Source organism: Bison bison, unplaced genomic scaffold (assembly GCF_000754665.1).
Source record: "Bison bison bison isolate TAMUID 2011002044 unplaced genomic scaffold, Bison_UMD1.0 scf7180017864317, whole genome shotgun sequence".
NCBI lineage: Eukaryota > Metazoa > Chordata > Mammalia > Artiodactyla > Bovidae > Bison > Bison bison.
In genome coordinates this window covers 10,634,277-10,646,417 of record NW_011494889.1, presented here as the reverse complement: position 1 = coordinate 10,646,417, position 12,141 = coordinate 10,634,277, and positions in this window count along the sequence as shown.

Here is a 12,141-nt window from a genome sequence, read left to right as displayed (position 1 = left end):
ATTGTTCCATGTCCATTTCCAACTGTTGCTTCCTGACATGCATACAGGTTTCTCAAGAGGCAGGTCAGGTGGTCTTGTATTCCCATGTCTTTCAGAATTGTCCACAGTTTATTGTGATCCACACAGTCAAAGTCTTTGGCATAGTCAATAAAGCAGAAATAGATGTTTTTTTCAAACTCTCTTGCTTTTTCGATGATCCAATGGATGTTGACAACTTGATCTCTGGTTCCTCTGCCTTTTCTAAAACCAGTTTGAACATGTGGAAGTTCGTGGTTCACGTATTGTTGAAGCCTGCCTTGGAGAATTTTGAGCATTCCTTTAATAGCGTGTGAGATGAGTGCAATTGTGCGGTAGTTTGAGCATTCTTTGGCATTGCCTTTCTTTGGGATTGGAATGAAAACTGATATTTTCCAGTCCTGTGGCCACTGCTGAGTTTTCCAAATTTGCTGGCATATTGAGTGCAGCACTTTCACAGCATCATCTTTCAGGATTTGAAATAGCTCAACTGGAATTCCATCACCTCCACTAGCTTTGTTCGTAGTGATGCTTCCTAAGGCCCACTTGACTTCACATTCCAGGATGTCTGGCTATAGGTGAGTGATCACACCATCATGATTATCTTAGTCGTGAAGATCTTTTTTGTACAGTTCTTCTGTGTATTCTTGCCACCTCTTCTTAATATCTTCTGCTTCTGTTAGGTCCCTACCATTTCTGTCCTTGATTGTGCCCGTCTTTGCATGAAATGTTCCCTTGGTATCTTTAATTTTTTTGAAGAGTTTTTCCCATTCTATTGTTTTCCTCTATTTCTTTGCATGGATTGCTGAGGAAGGCTTTTTTATCTCTCCTTGCTATTCTTTGAAACTCTGCATTCAGATGCTTATATCTTTTCTTTTCTCCTTTGCTTTTCACTTCCCTTCTTTTTACAGCTATTTGAAAGGCCTCCTCAGAAGCCATTTTGGTTTTTGGCATTTCTTTTTATTGGGGATGGTCTTGATTCCTGTCTCCTGTACAATTTCATGAACCTGCATCCATAGTCCATCAGGCACTCTGTCTATGAGATCTAGTCCCTTAAATCTATTTCTGGATTTAAATTCTATATCTGGATATCTAGCTTTATATCTTTATCCATATCTGCTGGACACAATAATGATTCCTTAATTGCACTACTGTGGCAGTTAACACAGAGCATTTATGAGATGCTAGGCAGTGTTGTAAGCATTTTACAAACATCGATACATTCAAACCTCAAACAACCATAAGAGGTAGCTAGGATTATGATCCTTGTTTCACAGGGGAAGTAAAGAAATCTCAGAAGAGTTCAGCATCTTGCCCTTGTCACACAGCTAGTAAATGGCAGAGCAAGGATTTCATTTGGATAGTCTGGATACACAATCCATGATTTTAACTAGTGTGCAACACACTTAACACTCTATATTACATTTATTAAACTACACTTTATAGTACAAAATGAAGATTATTATTATATTTTTAATTTGCAACAAGCCATTGAGATAGTAGAACAAATGTTATGGCAACCATTGTTCATATATTTATTTATCTTCCATGATAAAAGTGAAGTTCAGAGAAATAGAGTGGCTTTCTAAGCCTAACATAGTTGATAAGTGAGGGAGCAAGAATATTCTGCAACCTGATTTCATGTATAAATTTTATGTATTTTATAGTACATAATATATTGTATATTAATGTATGCTGTGCTGTGCTTAGTCACTCAGACCCTTTGCGACCCCATGGACTATAACTCGCCTGGCTCCTCAGTCCATGGGGATTCTCCAGGCAAGAATACTGGAGAGTTGCCATGCCCTCCTCCAAGGGATCTTCCCAACCCAGGGATCAAACCCTGGTCTCCCGCATTGCAGGTGGATTCTTTACCATCTGAGCTACCAGGGAAATCCATGAATACTGCAGTGGATAGCCTATCCCTTCTCCAGAAGCTCTTCCCAACCCAGGAATAAAACTAGGGTCTCCTGCAATATTTTATGTATATATAAACATATATACATATAAATATACATCTATATAGAGGTATTCAGAGTCTGATGTAGCCAGTACTTGGGTATTTATAATACTCAATATTTAATTATATATAATAATATATCTATATAAAATAGTAATGAAAATGCTTTGGAAATTACACTTAAAGGCAAACACATTAACTTGAAATGCAGCACACTATCCAGATCTTATCAATACAATTTACTTTAGAATTTTTAATGAATTGAAATACCCTACCCTAGGATACTTTATAATTTAAAAGATTTTGAGTTCCATAACTCTTGAAAAAAATTCATTACTTAGTAAAAAAAAGGTTGCAGGTTTCTTACAATAGTCTAATAAACCAGGTTATTAAAATTTCAGAGGCATTCAATATTCCACAAATACTTTTTATACCTATGGAGGTTTGAGAGAAATAAGATGAAAAATCTCTTGAGCCTGGCTTCTGCTCATTAGTTCTGCTAGCAACCAGTTGCTGGTAACCAGAAACTAGTTCATCAGCTTCTCTGGGCTTCAAGTTACTCATTTAAAAAATGGGCCTAGGGATATCATTTGTAAATGTTCACAGAGCCTTGGAGTCTGACCAGTAGTCCCTCAACATGTCTTCAAGCAACGAAGATGACAAGAAAGGGTAGTCATTGCTAGCTGTGACCTTGAACTTCTGGGTCCCATATTCAGTGATATTCTAGCAGAACCAGGCGAAAAGAGGTGTTGTGTTTGGTCTTTCTGAATTTGAGGATAAGTTTATTTCTCCACGAAATAATTATTGAGCACCAACTGACTTCCCTGGTGGCTCAGATGGTAAAGCGTCTGCCTACAGTGCCAGAGACTCGGGTTCAATCGCTAGGTCAGGAAGATCTGGAGAAGGGAATGGCAACCCACTCCAGTACTCTTGCCTGGAAAATCCCATGGATGGAGGAGCCTGGTAGGCTACAGTCCATGGGGTCGCAAAGAGTTGGACATGACTTAGCGACTTCATTTTCCTTTCCTTTCCTTTAACTGTGTGTCAGAATGGTGATATGCATTGGATAAAGAACTGGACATTAGCACTGAAAATCCAGATCTCGTGGAATTTACATTGGATTTGAGGAAGCAAGACCTTAAGCAAATGAACAAACACTATATAATATGTCAAGAGCTGGTAAGGGCTATGAAACAGAAGTGCTGTGGTGTTGGAGAAGACTCTTCAGAGTCCCTTGGACTGCAAGCATATCAAACCAGTCAATCCTAAAAGAGAAGTCCTGAATATTCCTTGGAAGAACTGATGCTGAAGCGAAACTCCAATACTTTGGCCACCTGATGCAAAGAACTGACTCATTAGAAAAAGACACCGATGCTGGCAAAGACTGAAGGCAGAAGGAGAAGGGGATGACAGAAGATGCTGGTTGGATGGCATCACCTACTCAATGAACATGAGTTTGAGCAAGCTCTGGGAATTGGTGATGGTCAGGGAAGCCTGGCGTGCTGAAGTCCATGAGGTCACAAAGAGTCGGACGTGACTGAGCAACTGGATTGAACTTAACCCATGGAGGAAAATAAAGCAGGGGAAGGATGAGAAAATAAAATGGAGAAGGTTTTACTTCCCATTCAACTGCAAGTGATTTGATTGATAATAAGGCTATTTATAGTCATCATTCATCTAGTTTGGTGTAAATATGTTTTAGTGCAGAAGTATTAGACGTTAAAATATTGCCCCAGATATTTTTTTTGGTATAATATGTCTTTTTTAATTGAAGTATACTATACTGACATACTATATTCTATTAGTTTCAGGAGTATATCATAGTGGTTCAACATTTATATACATTACAAATTGATCACTACAGTAAGTCTAGCAACCAGCTGTCACCCTACAAAGTTATTACATTATTGACTATATTTCCTTCACTGTACATTACATCCCATGACATTTATTTTATAAATAAAACCTTGTAAATCTTAATCCCCTCCACCTAGTTTGCCCAACTGCTAAGCCCATCCCCTCTGACTACCAACAGTTTGTTTTCTTTATCTATGAGTCTGTTTCTGTTTGGTTTTATTGTTCATTTGTTTTGTTTTTTATATTTCCCATATAAGTGAAACCATACAGTATTTGTCTTTCTCTGACTTATTTTACTTAGCATAACACCCTGTAAGTCCATTCATGTTGTCACAAATGCAAGATTTCATTCTTTTTTATGTCACATACATATATGACCGTATGCATCTATTTCCATCTTTTTTAATTTATTTTTTTTTAATTGGAGTATATTTGTTTTACAGTGTTGTATGACTTTCTGCTGTACAACAACATGAGTCAGCTGTAAGTATACATATATCCCTTCCTCTTGAGCCTCCCTACTCCCCACATGCCACCCCTCTAGGCCACCATGGGCCACCAAGCTGAGCTCTTTCTGCCATACAGCAGCTCCCCACTAGCTATCTGTTTTCCACATGGTAGTGTATATTGCAGTGCTTACTCTCTCAGTTCATCCCACCCTCTCCTTCCTCTTTTGTGTGCACAAGTCCATTCTCCATTCGTGTCCTGCAAATAGGTTCATCAGTTCCATTTTTCTAGTGTTTGTTGGCTATCTGTAATTATGACACCTTTTTAATCCGTTCATCTGTTCACAGACACTTACATTGCTTCCATAGCTTGACTATTGTAAATGACACTGCAATTAACCTAGGAATGCATATATATTTCAAACTAGTGTTTTGTTTTTCGTCTAGGTAAATACCTAGGAGCGGAATTGCTGGATCATATGGCAGTTCTGTGTTTAGCTTTCCGAGGAATATCTATACTGTTTCCCATTGAAAACATCAATTTGCATTCCCACCAACAGTGCATAAGTGTTCCTGTTTCTCCATTTCCTGACCAACACTTGTTACTTGTTGTCTGTTTCAATAATAGCCACTCTGACAAGTATGAGGTGATATATCATTGTGGTTTTGATTTGTGTTTCCATGATGATTCGTGATGTTGAACATTTTTATATGTGTCTGTTGGTCTTCCCTAGAAATATGTCTCTTCAGGTCCTCTGCTCATTTTTTAATCAGATTTTTTTTTTTTAATATTTGAGTTGTGTGAGTTCTGTATATATTTTTGGTATTAACCTCTTATCTAACATATCATTTGCAAATATCCTGTCTCAGTCAGTAGGCTGCTTTTTCATTTTAACAACTATTTCTTTCACCACGCAAAAACTTTTTAGTTTGATGCTGTCTCATTTGTTTATTTTTGCTTTTTTTGCCTTTGCCTTAGGAGACAAATTCAAAAATTACTGCTAAGATTGATGTCAAAGAGAGTACAGCTTGTGTTTTCTTCCAGAAGTTTTATGATTTCAGGTCTTACATTTAAGTCTTTAAACCATTTGTAGTTTATTTTTCCATATGATATTAAAAAGTGATCCAGTTTCATTATTTTGCATGTAGCTGTCCAGTTTCCCCAACACCATTTATTTAAGGGACTATCTTTCCCCCATCGTATATTCTTGCCTCCTTAGCTGTAGATTAATTGACTATATGAACATGGGTTTGTCTCTGTTTTGTATTCTGTTCTATTGATATATGTGTCTATATGTCTATATATGTGTACATTTTTTTACTACTATTGTTTTGTAGTATTGCTTGAAATTGGGGAGCACGATACCTCCAACTGTGTTCTTTGTTTTTAAAAGACTGTTTTGGCTGCCCTGAATCTTGCCGGAGGTGTGTGTTATATACAGCATGCACATATAAATCTATGCAATAAAACAATTTATGCTAAAGCACAACTGTACCGAGATTTCAGATAATAGATAGTGGAGGTCTCCAAGCCAGACTTCAGGAAAGTGGCCAGAGCTGAAAATATAAAAATGAAAGGCACAATTTTGTAGATGGTATTTTGTTAAAGCAAAGTGACTGGTTGTTATCTGGTGACAAGGAATAAAGATTGTATTGTGGCTCATACCATTTTTTAGAGTGATGACCTGGGAAAACAACAAAGATTGTCCAGAAAGCAAATGAAGAAAGTGTTTTAAGGGCACTACAGGAAGGCACGATCCGCTGTGGGGAATGCAGCTAACAGGTCAGGAAAAATGAGGATTGAGCAAGTGAAAGAAAGGCAGCAGCAATATTGAACATCCTTGCTTCTTTCACCATCACTGGGAGGGTTCACTATACAGAGAGCTGTTCTTGATAAACGAATTTCAGATACATTTTGCATCTAAAGTGACTCCGTCATAGTCACTTCTTTGATTCACTACTTAAATTATTAGCATTTCCTGGAAGTCATGGACACAATACAATAAAAAACAAATAAAAACATAGATGGACCTGGGTTCAAAACCCACACCTAACTGGGTTGCTCACACCTTCATAAATCACCCTTAGACAAGTTATGTAACACTGCTGCATCTCAGTTTTCTTATCTGAAAAGTGAGGCTATCAATAGCAATCTCAGATGCGTATTAAAGATGAAAAGAAATAACCTACAAAAAGGGCTTTAGCACATCACAAAGAAAGTGAAAGTGAAAGTGAAGTCACTCAGTCATGTTAGCACATTATAGGTCTTCAAGTTTTCCCTCTTTTTTTTAGGAAAGTGGACAACTTACAAACGAGAAGCATGGTGATTAGGGCAAAGTATGCACTGAATGGGATCACAGGAGACGTGGACTGGGGCTCTGGCCCCAGCAGCTACATTGTGTGAAACTCCAGGTAACTTACATCACATTCCTAAACTTTTGAATCAAAGATCAACAGCCAATGGATCCCAACTATCACTTATTTTTTATTGAAATGATACTTTAGTTGATTTGTTGACTAGTTTGTATCACTCTCTAGTTTGCCACAGTTCATACTTTCTTCATAACAGCACTCATTTAATTTACATACCTGACCCTGAATTGATTTGAGTTTGCAGGCCCTGGAGTAAATCGTATGTCTGATCCCTTTAGAGTATTGTATAAGTTTTGTAGCTGGTATTCCAAGATGTCCTTGCTCAGGGCATGTCTATGGATAAAACACCAAAGCATAATGCTTAGGGTCTACATGCTTTTTAACACCCTGAAGAAAGTTTTAGACCTAAAACAAAGTGATTGCCTCTCAAGAAAAATGAACAGCAAAATTAAATCATAAAATGTACACAAAATATATAACAGAAGGTCAACCATTCAACAGCAATTGGATTAAGGTAGATTTGTACTAAAAATAAAGTTTAAGTCACAAGAATAAAAGTAAAATGTATTCCTCTGGCAACTTAGAGAAGATGATCAAAACTATTTTTAAAAAAATAAGGACAAAATTACATTCAATTTTAATGTAAAGGTATAAGATGGAATTCTTTATGAACTATAGTCGCATTTTTGTTCTCTTGTCAAACTTCTTGGAAAATATATCTAAGAACTTTTTACTTTTTTCATTCATTTTTTCTACAGATTTCTCCAAAGTTAACAGAAGAGAAAGGAAGGGAATAGTTACAGATGTTTCTTATTCATGCATTTTGCCCTATTGTAGGCACCCTTGTTTCCTTAAAACTTAGCACAGTGTAGGGGCTCAGTAATATTTATTGGCTTAAATAGCTGCTGAAGGAAAGGTAAGGACAATAGGACTTGGGTGCCTGAAGTGGGGATAAAATATAAGGTTTTGTTTTGTTCTTCATAAGATATATGAACTCTAACATTGGTTAGAGAAGTAATATTCCCAGTATCCCTTAAATCTCTAAGTTGCTGCCAAAGAGGCGTAGGTATTAGGTCTACTCAGGTTTCTGGAAACTCTTTTATTTTCTGACTTAATGGGATAGATGCAGCTGGTGTGGCTTTTTTTTTTTTTGCCTTGAATCTTGGTGTGATTTCTGGAGGAGTGGATGGTGCACTGATAACCTCAATTGATGACCTGCTGGAATGGTGGAGAGGCTGAAGGACATTGAATCCTTTAAGTCACTGGCAACCTGCTGCCCTGGACTTAGACCATATACTGCCGTGTTGCTTATTACGAGTGAAAATTGAACCCTATTTGTGTAAGCCACAGAAAATCGAGGGGGTGTTTCTTTTTTGTTTTTGTTTTCAACAGAAGCCCAAAATATGTCTAATTGCTATACCATGTGGAGAAATGGTTAACACACGAGGGAGAGGAAGGTCACTGGCATTAGGGAAATACAGAAACTCTCAAGTCAAGAAGCTGGAAGAATCTTCTGGAATTCTTCTGGAAGCAAAGTGACTGTTCAGGTACACAGCTAAAAATCAAATAAGTAAAGCATTTAAGAAAACCTCCATGGTTGGGAAAGTGGGGAATGGAAACTAGATATGTATACCCCCAAATCCAAACTATCCAAGTGGATGATGGAACTACCAGATAGCCAGTAGGGATTACCTAAATCCAGGAACACAGCCTCCTGGTACCAAAGATGATACCAAAGCAGAACTCAGTACAAAGGAGATGCTGCCCCTTATAATAGTCATCTCTGCATCTTAATCTTCTTATCAAAAATGTTGGCAAGAATATGGATGGCAGATGATTAAGTTGAACTCCTTGAAATTGCATGAAATAAAGATTTTCTCTGGTCAAGTCATAAAGCGTTCCCTACTAGACTGTGATATACTTAAAGGGAGGAAGGGAAGGGGAAAGAAGAAGTATGTGTATATTGGGTCTGAGGGACTGTGGAACAAGGATTTGGAGATGATTCCCAGGAAGTATTTAGACTGTTTTATAGCGGTTTATGAAAAATTGATTTTTTCATAATAATTGGGGAAAGACAGTTGGGGAAGGAAGTTATTTTTGTCCTATGGCTATTTACAATAAACATGTATTCAGAGGTTTCCAAAAGCGTGCTATCCTTAGGATACATATTATCAGTTATTTCCCAGTTTCATCAGTTTGTGTGTGTGTGTGTGTGTCTTTGGAGTTAGAGTCACTTCCTCTTCCACTGGGTGCGGCCACTCATTTCACTGTGGCATGGTGCTAATGAACTGAAAGGTGTGCTTTTCGTCTCCATGCCTGTCACTGGCTTCTGTTTCCTTAACAGAGACATAATCAAGCAGTGGGTTATAGGCCGATTCAATGCCTTCTCTGGGCCTTAGTTTCCACACTTGAAAACAAGGCAGTGGAAGTAGGTATTCACAAAAGTGCCTCCCAGCTCTGGACATTCTATAGTCCTGGAATTCTACAGCACAGATGCTATCACCTGTCAGCCTCAATAAACAGAAAGCTGACTTAACTCAATTCATTTTCCAGAAATGCAGTGTCAGTCATCCTCTGAGAGTGGATAGTTTGCATCAACTTTCTTAGATAAAGGATAACTCAGCAACATTAATATGCTGTTCTATGGATGAACCTGCATTCTGTAGACTTTTAAAATGCAAATAAAGGTCCTTTTTTCTTTTAAATCTGAGATAAAGAGTATCATTACTAAGAGAGGGAAGATGAAATTGGTATTGTCCTAAAACCTCAATGTTCGGATTCTGACTCATCTGTGAATGAGTGAAATTCGCTTAGTCATGCCCAACTCTTTGCGACCACATAGACTGTAGCCTCTGTCCATGGAATTCTCCAGGCAAGAATGCTGGATGCAAGCAGATTCTTTATTGCCTGAGCCACCAAGGAAGCCCTTGACTCTTCTGAATGACCTCAAATTAGCTACCCCTTTATATAATATCTTGACAAGAGATCTTCTTTTTCAGAATTACATAGCTCTAATTAAATATCTGCTGCATGTCATAATCTATGCTAGGGCAGTTCATAATTTCATTATACACTAGACAATTTTCAACTCCAAAGGATATTTATTGTCATGCATTCTTGTATTTCCAGAACCTACTACAGCACCTGACATGTTGAAGACAACCACAGATACTTAAGGTACTCGCAGTAACAATTACTTCCTATGAAGTAACAATCAATATGAAGCTGGTAACTACTACTATTATTTCTATTTTTCAAAGAGAGGTTTGAAGAAGTCAGAAAAACTGGTGCCAATGTCAGACCAGTCACTGGCAGAGCTACAGCTTGAATATAAGAATCTTAACTCCAAACACTGTACTTTTTCCACTAACTAGATTGTTCCTTCCTACCATGGCTTTCTCCCTATTTGCTGCTTCTGAAAATCCCATGGACAGAGGAGCCTGGTAGGCTGCAGTCCATGAGGTCGCTAAGAGTCGGACACGACTGAGCGACTTCACTTTCACTTTTCACTTTCATGCATTGGAGAAGGAAATGGCAATCCACTCCAGCATTCTTGTTTGGAGAATCCCAGAGACAGAGGAGCCTGGTAGAAAGCCGTCTATGGGGTTGCACAGAGTCAGACACAACTGAAGTGACTTAGCAGCAGCAGTAACATTCCAATACAATTTACAACAAGCCATACAAATAGATTTTCTACTAGATTATGAAAAAAATCAACCTCTGATAGGAAAGGATTTTAGCTTAAAACATTTTGCAACAAAAGCTTTCTTTGAAGCTAGTTTAGGGTAATAAATATGTCCCAATATCATCTCACAGAAAACAGGAGTTAAAAGACTGACAAAGAAACAGTATACAGAGAAGGAGGATTTTGAAAAGAGGATAGGAGACACCAAAGGTAAGTGCTGTGAGAAAGACAGCAGTTAATAAAAGGAGGAATAAAAGCTAATCAATATTACAGAGGAGCCACTCTCCAAAGTTCAATGCCCCTATGGACCAGATGGTCTGAGATTCGAATACTATTTCCTTTATTTTGAACGCTATGGGTACTTGAAAATTAGTCAGTGAATCATGTCTGACTCTTTGCGATGCTATGGACTATGGCCCACCAGGCTCCTCTGTCCATGGAATTCTCTAGGCAAGAATACTGGAGTGGGTAGCCATTCCTTCTCTGAGGGACCTTTCTGATCCAGGGATTGAACCCAGGTCTCCTGCATTGCAGACAGATTCTTTAGTGTCTGACCCACTGTGGGTGCTTGACTGACTAGCAATGTTTATTTAGAATAGGATCTGTGCTTCTCTCTAATTCAATTGTGAAGTTCTTGGGTTTCAAACCAATAACAGAGCAACACTATTGATACTCAGTTATATCAAGCAGTCTTTTATCAACACTGTAGTGCCAGTTTGATCTCATAATAATATTACTAAAACTTCTTGGACTGCAACGATATCAAACCAGTCCATCCTCAAGGAAATCAGTCCTGAATATTAATTAGAAGGACTGATGCTGAAGCTGAAACTCTGATACTTTGGCCACTGATGGGAAGAACTGACTCATTAGAAAAGACCCTGATGCTGGGAAAGACTGAAGGCAGGAGGAGAAGGGGACAACAGAGGATGAGATGGTTGGATGCCATCACTGACTGGATGCACATAAGTTTGAGCAAGCTCCAGGACTTGGTGATGGACAGGGGAGTCTGGAGGGCTGCAGTCCATGGAGTTGCAAAGAGTTGGACATGACTGAGAGACTGAACTGAACTGAAAACTTCTCTGAAACCCAGTTTTCTAGAGTTTGGATGGAATAGGCCAGGCCAGCTCATCACCCGTTCTTGTTTCAGTTGCCCACATATTTGAGAAGTTCTTCTCTTCCTCTTTCAAATAATCATTGAGCTCCCAACAAGTATCTTCAGGGTTTCAAATGAATGATCCCTTCCTCATGAAACCAAGGAATCTAGCATGGTTCCATTACAGTTGGCCAATCCTGCCATGAACTAAACAGCTGGGGCTCATTGAAACCTTATGTCTCAAGTGGTATCCACCATGCTGCTGCTGCTGCTACTAAGTCACTTCAGTCGTGTCCGACTCTGTGTGACCCCATAGATGGCAGCCCACCAGGCTCCCCCATCCCTGGGATTCTCCAGGCAAGAACACTGGAGTGGGTTGCCATTTCCTTCTCCGATGCAGAAAGTGCAAAGTGAAACTGAAGTCGCTCAGTTGTGTCTGACTCTTTGCGACCCCATGAGCTGCAGCCCACCAGGCTCCTCCGCCCATGGGATTTTCCAGGCAAGAGTACTGGAGTGCGATGCCATTGCCTTCTCCGGGTATCCACCATACTAGGGGATTATACCAGCCTTTTCTCCTTTACCTTTCAGCTATAGGAAATGGATAAGTAGGACATTTTAAAACATAGAGTGGGGAAAAAAAAAAAAACTAAACCAAAATTGTCTTTCAAACTCAGGTTACTATACATTTCGTATAAAAATTTAGATGTCA